Raw genomic sequence first — 7,964 nt, forward strand, 5'->3', positions numbered from 1 at the left:
GAGCACCTGACCTCCAGAAACACCAGACATGAGCAAGAATCTATGAGTTTTGCTTAAGCCACTGAGTTTGAGGGTGTTTTATTTCATAAGAGTAGTAGTGGTAATAGATGAGTGATAGAATGACCAGTGAGGATTCTATATTATCATGAACTGATAGTTCATGTTGTTAGTGGTACTCCTATATTCTCTAAAAAAGAATCTGTATTCTCAAGCTTCTTCAATCACAGAACAGATTATATTCTCAAAAGGAATTAATGAAAGTTTAAATGTTAGCATATCAAATGTACAAGTTAAATTATAAGCCTTGTATATTAAAATAAAGGAGAAAATCTGTACAACCCTGGTCTGGCAAAAGATTTCCCAGAAAACAAAAAGTAAAAAACAGAAAGCAGTATGCATGAAAGAAACCTTGATAAGTTGGACTTCATTCAAATTAAAGTCTATTCTTTAGAAGATGACACATAAAAATGAAATTTAAAGCCATAGACCATGAGAAACTGTTTATATTTATTGACAAAAGACTTGTACTCAGAATTTATAAAACATTTCTACAACTCAGTGTTAAGAATACAAATAACCCAATTAAAACATGGGCAAAAGACTGGAATAACTATTTCACAGAAAAAGGCATATGAATGGCCAAAGAGCAAATGGAAATATGTTTAACATCATTAGTCATCAGAGAAATAACAATTAAACCAAATGAGATGCCAAAACACCTCCATTATATTGGCTACAGTACCAAGTGTTGGAGAGAATGTGAAGCAACTAGAATTGACATAGACTACTTACTGGTTGAAGTAGAAAGTAGTACAATCACTTTAAAAAAAAAAAAAAGTCTTTTTTTTTTTTTTTTTTTTTTAGTGACAGGTTTGTACTTTTTGACTCCTTATACCCATTTGGCCAACCTCCAACTTTCCACTTTTGTCTATAACCAGTCTGTTCTTTGTATCTAACTAGAAGTTTGGAGGGGTGCATTTTGTGTTTTGTTTTTGTTTTTGTTTTCGTTTCCATATGTAACTGAGATTACATAGTATTTGTCCTTCTCTGTCTTATTTCATTTAACATAATGTCTTCAAGGTCCATCTATGTTTCCACAAATGTCAAGATGTCATTGTTTTTTGTTTTTTTTTTTTTTTAACTGTAGAATGCTCCATGAATTTTGTGTCATCCTTGCATGGGGACATGCTAATCTTCTCTGTATCATTATAATCTTAATATATGTACTGCCAAAGACAGCACTAGATTTCATTCTTTTTTAAAACTGAATAATTTTTATTAAAAATATCTCATATAATATTCATACATATATACATATATCACATAGTAATATCTATGTATATATGTTTCTATATCTTGGCTATATTATAAATATGCTGCAATGAACAACAGGGGTGCACATATCTTTTTGAATTAGTGTTTTTCATTTCTTTGGATAAATGCCTAGCAGTGAAATTGATGGATCATATAATACCTTATTTTTAATTTTTTGAAAAACTTCCATACTATTTTCCATTGTGGTTACCTCAATTTGCATTGCCACCAGGAGTGCTCAAATGTTCCCTTTCTCTACATCTTCACCAACACTTATTATATTTAATCTATTTGAATTGCTTCTCGGCCTTTTGGCTAAGATCAAGTGTATATTTAATCTATTTGAAAATAGCCATTCTAACAGATGTCAGGTGATAGCTCATTGTGGTTTTAATTTGCATTTCCCTGATGATTGGTGATGTTCAGCATTTTCCATGTACCTGTTCAACATCTGTATGTCTTCTTGGGAAAATGTCTATTTAAATCCTCTGCCCACTTTTTAAGAAATGTTTATTCATTGTTTCTTATTTGAGGGAGAGAGAGAGAGAACACGTGGAGGAGAGGCAGAGAGAAAGGGGAACAGGAGATATGAAGCAGACTTGGTGCTGACAGCAGACAGTCCTCTGTGGGACAGCAGACAGCCCTCTGTAGGGCTTCAACTCACAAACTGTGAGATCTTGACCTGAGCCAAAGTCAGATGCTTAATTGGTTGAGCCACCCAAGCACCCTTCCTCTGCCCACTTTATTAATTTTTTAAAAATTTTTGTTAACCTTTATTTTCAAGAGACAGAGCACACGCAGGAAGGGGCAGAGAGAGAGAGGAAGACAGGATCTGAAGCAGGCTCCAAGCTCTGAGCTATGAGCACAGAGCGTGACACGGGGCTTGGACCCATGAACTGTGAGATCATGACTTGAGCTGAAGTTGGACACTTAACCGACTGAGCCACCCAGGCGCCCCTCACTTTTTAATTTTTAATCTTCCTGTTGTGTGTGATTTCTTCTATAGTTTGACTATAAACCCTCTTTCATATATATCATTTTCAAATATTTTCTTCCATTCAGTAGGTTCCCTTTTTATTTTGTTGGTAGTTCCCTTTGCTGTGTAGCAGTGTTAAGTTTGAAGCAGTCCCGCTTGTTTATTTTTGCTTTTATTGTCTTTATTTTTTTATGTCAAATCCAAAAATCATCACTAAACCTGTTTTTAATTTCTAGGGAATTGGCTATATTAAGCTTTTTATGTGATAAGCATGATTCATTTTTTTAAAAATTACCTAATAATAACAAAAAGAATAGTCAACCAAATATTGTAATGAACATTTATTGAGTTCATTTTTATATCCCAGTGCTATTCTAAAAACACAACTTCCATCATCTCTTTTAATCTTTGCAACAGTTTTATAAAGTAGATGCCATCACCATGTGCTTGGCAGGTCTTGGGCAGAGTACAATCTGGTTAAATACATTTTGAGTAGATTAATCCACTTAATAGGTGAAGATGCTAAAGCTTTGAGAGGCTAAGTCATTTGACCAAGGCTCACTCACTATCAGTGAAAGAGCCAAGTTTAAGATTCATATCAATCTGCAGACAAGACAATTATACTCTTAGTTGCAAAGCCCAAGATTCTTTTCATGTCTGACAAGTCAAGTAGGCATTCATTTTCTTCTTCTTTTTTGGAACACTTTTTTATAATCAATGGTATGAGAACAATTTGTCTCTTCCTTTAGAAGAGCAGGTTAATCTCCAGCATTTGCTCTAAAATTGCTAGCCTTGCAAATAGTGTCAAATGTCGTTTAGCCACAAGCATTCTATTTAGGCTGCACTGTGCATATTTTATGAAGTTGTCCCTACTCTTTCTTCAGTCCTTAAATCAGTAGAGAAGGTAAATTAGGAAAGTATTACCAACTGAATGCCAAAAATTGAGAAATGGTTAAGAAGTCTATCCTTCTGAAGTGACTGGAGCCATAATAAATTCTTATCATTTTGAAAACATGGGGTTTGGAATAAGGAAGAATATAGAGTCACAAAGTTTGTGTTTGGTTTCCTGTGAAGAAGTCTGGTTGTCTGTTTCTAGTTATGAAATTCAATGTATAATTGCAGTAAAATTGTGACTATCCAATGTTTGGATATTCTACTGAGTGAACTGAAGCTGTCTGGACATGTATGATAAAAGTTAGAGATGTAGGGGTGATTCCAGAGCTAGTGCCAGATTCTCCAAGAGAACTCTTACACGAAGAATAGATCATCTATCTTAGGGTATCTATAGGAAGGCATAGTGCTGTAGCTTTATAATTTGAGTGTGTGTGAGTATAAATTATAAATGTTTATATTTTAGCATATTATAACACTGCATATATATAAGCTCATAAACATAAAATATATAATATTTTAGAGACAGTGCTCATATAAGAGCCAGGTGCTTTCAAACTCATGGCGTCATTATAATTCATATCAACACCCTAGTGCTGACTTCTTTGACAAAGAAAGTCTTTACTTCATCTCATAATCCCAAACACTGTTTTTAACAATTATCAAGATCAACTTCTCTTGTAAACATTGAACCTAAAAATAATCCATGAAAAAAATAGAAATTTTCTGTCAATGAACTCAGAATATCAGAATATGAAGTACTAATGTACATAACAATAGGAAGAAGAGAAGAGGGGCCAATCACTTTTCCCTAATATATTTTTTTCCTTTTATGATAATAACAATTAATAACAAAATACTAAGAATTCATTATTGTGGTGTTATTATACTGAAAAGATCTAGCTATTGCCCTATCTTCAATTTTGTTCATATCAAAGTAGTACTACATTTTAACAGTAGGAAGTATATTGGCTATTTATTACCATTTCATTGAATAAATCGAAGTAGAAATACCAATGTGACCCAGATTAAATAAACAAATCAGTACCCAAAAAAGTTGAGGGCACTAAATTTGGAATCCTGGATAAGAATTCCCTACTTTAGCTTAGATTCTCTTCATTCAGTAAGGAGAAGAAAACTGGCTGTCTCCCCAATAGCCTGTGAAAGGTGAACTTGGTATCATTGTAATAGACAAGTCTCTCACATTTTAAATTGGTAAAATTTAACAGTTCCACTTGTACCCTATTCAAATTCTAAAGGAAATATCATTCCACAATGAAATGTTTTGCCTTTATTTCTCACATTTGTGTTGGATTTAAAAGCATGTCCTAAGTTTGTTAAAAATTTCAAGATTTCAGGCATGAAACTGAATCATGCCTATAGGAAATAAACTAAAAGTCTCGGATTCTTGTCTTTCACCTAGCTCTTCTACAAAAATATAAATCCTCAAGGATAAGATTTTTCTTTTATTCCTCTGAATTCATTAACATAATTTTAGATTAGGGGCTCCTAGCTGGCTCAGTCAGTTAGGCGTCTGACTTCACCTCAGGTCATGATCTTGTGGTCTGCAAGCCCCACGTTGGGGTCTGTGCTGACAGCTCAGAGCCCAGAGCCTGCTTTGGATTCTGTGTCTCCCTCTCTCTCTGCCCCTTCTTCACTCACACTCTCTCTCCCTCTCTCTCGAAAAAAATAAGAAACATCAAAAATTTTTAAAAATTAAAAAAAACATAATTTTAGATTAATAGTAAAGGAACAATAAAGAGCATTTGGCTCCTTTGTTCATTTTATAAAATTTAAATCATTGTTTTTCATTATAACATATAGCAATCACTTATCCCAGAAATAACTTAAAGTTTTTTTAAGTTTATTTATTTATTTTGAGAGACAGAGAGTGTGTGTGTGTGCATGTGTGTGAATGGGAGAGTGGCAGAAAGAAGAGGGGAGAGATAGAATCCCAAGCAGGCTCCTTGCTATCAGCACAGAGCTCAGTGTGGGTCTCAAATGCACCAACTGTAAATCATGACCTGAGCCAAAACCAAGAGTCAACACCGACTGAGCCACCCAAATGCTCCAACTTATAATTTTGTAATATCCCTGAGATCTCCTTTGTAGATATCATTAAGTTACAAAAGTAATACAAAGTTCTTATCTGAGGACAAAATATAGCTACTTACTGGAGTGGTATAATACTAACAAATAGGCAGAATAATTTAAAACTCATTTTGAATAACAAATATTATACCATACTCTGCATTTCCATTGTTTGCCTTGTCTTCCTGGTGTTAGCTTATATTGTGGGAGTAGAATGAGTAATGTCAGCGGGCATAATGAAGTGTACTTTTCCAAGAGTAATCATCACACTCATTCTTGATTTAAATAATAATTGTTTAAGATCTTAAATAAATGTATTTAGGAATCATCTGGTAGCAAGTTCAAAATGTAGATTTCCAGGCTCCATGCCCATAAATTTTGTGTACAGGGGCAGAAACATGAATCTTAAAATAATATATACCCCAGTGATAAAAAGGAAGGTCCAGCCCACATATGAGAGTTATTGTCTTAAGATTTCCTCCAATCCTGAATCTGTTTTTCTCCTATGACTGCTAGCAATGCAACACACTTGGCATGAATAGGTAAGCCATATTCTCCTGGGTGTTATTGCTCCATTTATAGAACCTGTTAAGATTTATCCAGTACGTAGATGGCAGAGGGATGATGGAAACTGAGGAGGTTTGCAGAGTCATTCCAAGTTCTGTATCTTTTAAATAAAACTGATAAATTATACACAATTCATAAGAACTCATTGCCCTGAAAGATTTTAAGTTCAATATCCAAATAAAAAGAGCTTCTTTATGGCATGTTTATTTAAAAGAACAATGAATTTTTCTCTGACGTTGCACCAACAGAAATGACTGCTTTTACTGTCATTTTCATACATTTTACCAGCATTAAGTGGAAAAATTGTTCACACTAATAAGGAGGCATGCATAAATATTGTATAAAATTCTTATTTAAAATTAAGAATGTCTCTTTAGCAGCAGTGCTCACAGGAAAAAAAAATCACCCCATGCCTAGTCAAAAAAAAAAAAAAAAAAAATCCTAGAATCATTTCAAGCACAAAAACATGTCTAGCTCCTGAGAAAAAAAATTGACAGTAGCCATAAGGAAGGAAGTTAAACATATTTCTTTCCCAAAATATAACTACCCAATTATAGCAGCTGAGAGACAGAATGGCATTCCCACTACTTCTTCAACAATTGTCATTCTACGTCATACAGAAGCTTCTTACTTGAATGAGGTACAATTGCCTGTGGCTAAAGATGAGTGTTGAGCCAAAAATATTTCTATTGGATTTGCCTACTAGAGCAAGCCATGGGCTTTCCTGCTCAGTGCAACAGTTCTAGAGAAACTCCTAACACATAATCTTTTTCTGAAGGCAGGTTCTTTACCGGTAGTTCATCAGGTAGTCGATGAACTACAACAACTTACCCTGTTCCCTTGCACATGTACTTGAACTAACAACATTTAATAGTGCGATTTTAAAAGATGAAGAATAACTAAAAAAATAAATTTATTTTAACGTCAAACAACCTAAAGAAACAGGAATTTAATGCAGGAAAACCAGATTCTAGTTATATGCATGGGTGTATATTTACACATATCTACATATTGTATATAACATATAATGTATTACTATTTTAATTTTTTAATTGAAGGATAACAAATCTACAGTAAAGCACACAAAGTTACCTAACTTTAAATGTTCTGTTTAATATTTTTACACGTTTTTAACATTTTAATATTAGAAGGTACTAATTTTTGTGGTCACCAACTGGATGAAAACATTTTTGTAACATTTTATTATTTATATCATTAATTTTGCCTGTTTTTGAAGTCCATATAAATAGAATTACAAACTATATACTAGTTTGTGCCCGAGTTATTTTACTTAACAAAATACTGCTGGGATTTAGTTATGATGTTTAGTGTATCAATATTTCATTTTTTATTGTTGCATTGTATTTCATTTATAAACTTACCAGTTTGTTCATTTTCTTACTGAAGAACATTTGAGTTGTTTCCACTTTGGGGATATTGTGAATATAACTGCTACAGAAATTCTTGAACATGTTTTCTTGTGGGAATATGTACTAATTTCTTTTGGACTTACACTTTGGGATAATGCAAGTGCTTGACTATTGGGTTTAGTTTCAAACATTTTTTTTTCCCCATGTGGATTCATGTTAGTCCAGGTTTTTCTAGAGTCTGACACTAAAATGGGACTAAATGTACAAAGATTTTATTAAGGAAAACACCTGTGAGAGAAAATAGAGAGAGAGCTAGGGAAGTCTGAGAGACCTATCATGGGACAATGCAAATCTGAACACCTCCTGAAGGAAGAAGGGAGGCTTGGTGAATATAAACCTCAACGTTGGGTAGTAACCAACTCAGGGAATTTTGGTAAGGCAATCAGGGAGGCTTCTAGGAGTTGGGGAATTAGAGGGCACATTCTTATGGCTCCCCATATATTTTGTACAGAAAAGTATGAGAATTCTGATTGTCTAATAGCTTCATCAACATTTGGCATTGTCAGTCTTTAATTTTAGCCATATGGTGAGAGTACAGTGGAATGCCGCTTTGGTTTTAATTTGTGTTTTCCTGATGAGTAAAGATGTTGATTACTTTTTCAATTCCTTACTGGCTGCTTTGCTTTTCTTTCTTGTGAAGTCCCTTAAGTCAAATATTTTGTCCATATTTTTTATATTATATTGTATGCTTTTTA

General features: G+C 33.6%; 1 non-coding gene and 1 pseudogene across 1 annotated transcript; one reads left to right on the forward strand and one right to left on the reverse strand.

Annotated features, from left to right (window-relative positions):
• Window positions 1-1,136: 1,136 nt before the first annotated feature.
• Window positions 1,137-1,242, reverse strand: LOC120224861. Its single transcript, XR_005526685.1, has one exon. It is a non-coding gene; the product is annotated as a U6 spliceosomal RNA (small nuclear RNA).
• Window positions 1,243-1,609: 367 nt separating this feature from the next.
• LOC120224860 lies at window positions 1,610-1,767 on the forward strand (annotated as a pseudogene).
• Window positions 1,768-7,964: the final 6,197 nt, after the last annotated feature.

The sequence above is a fragment of the Hyaena hyaena genome, unplaced genomic scaffold, assembly GCF_003009895.1.
Source record: "Hyaena hyaena isolate Hyena2069 unplaced genomic scaffold, ASM300989v1 scaffold_1282, whole genome shotgun sequence".
Classification (NCBI taxonomy): Eukaryota; Metazoa; Chordata; class Mammalia; order Carnivora; family Hyaenidae; genus Hyaena; species Hyaena hyaena.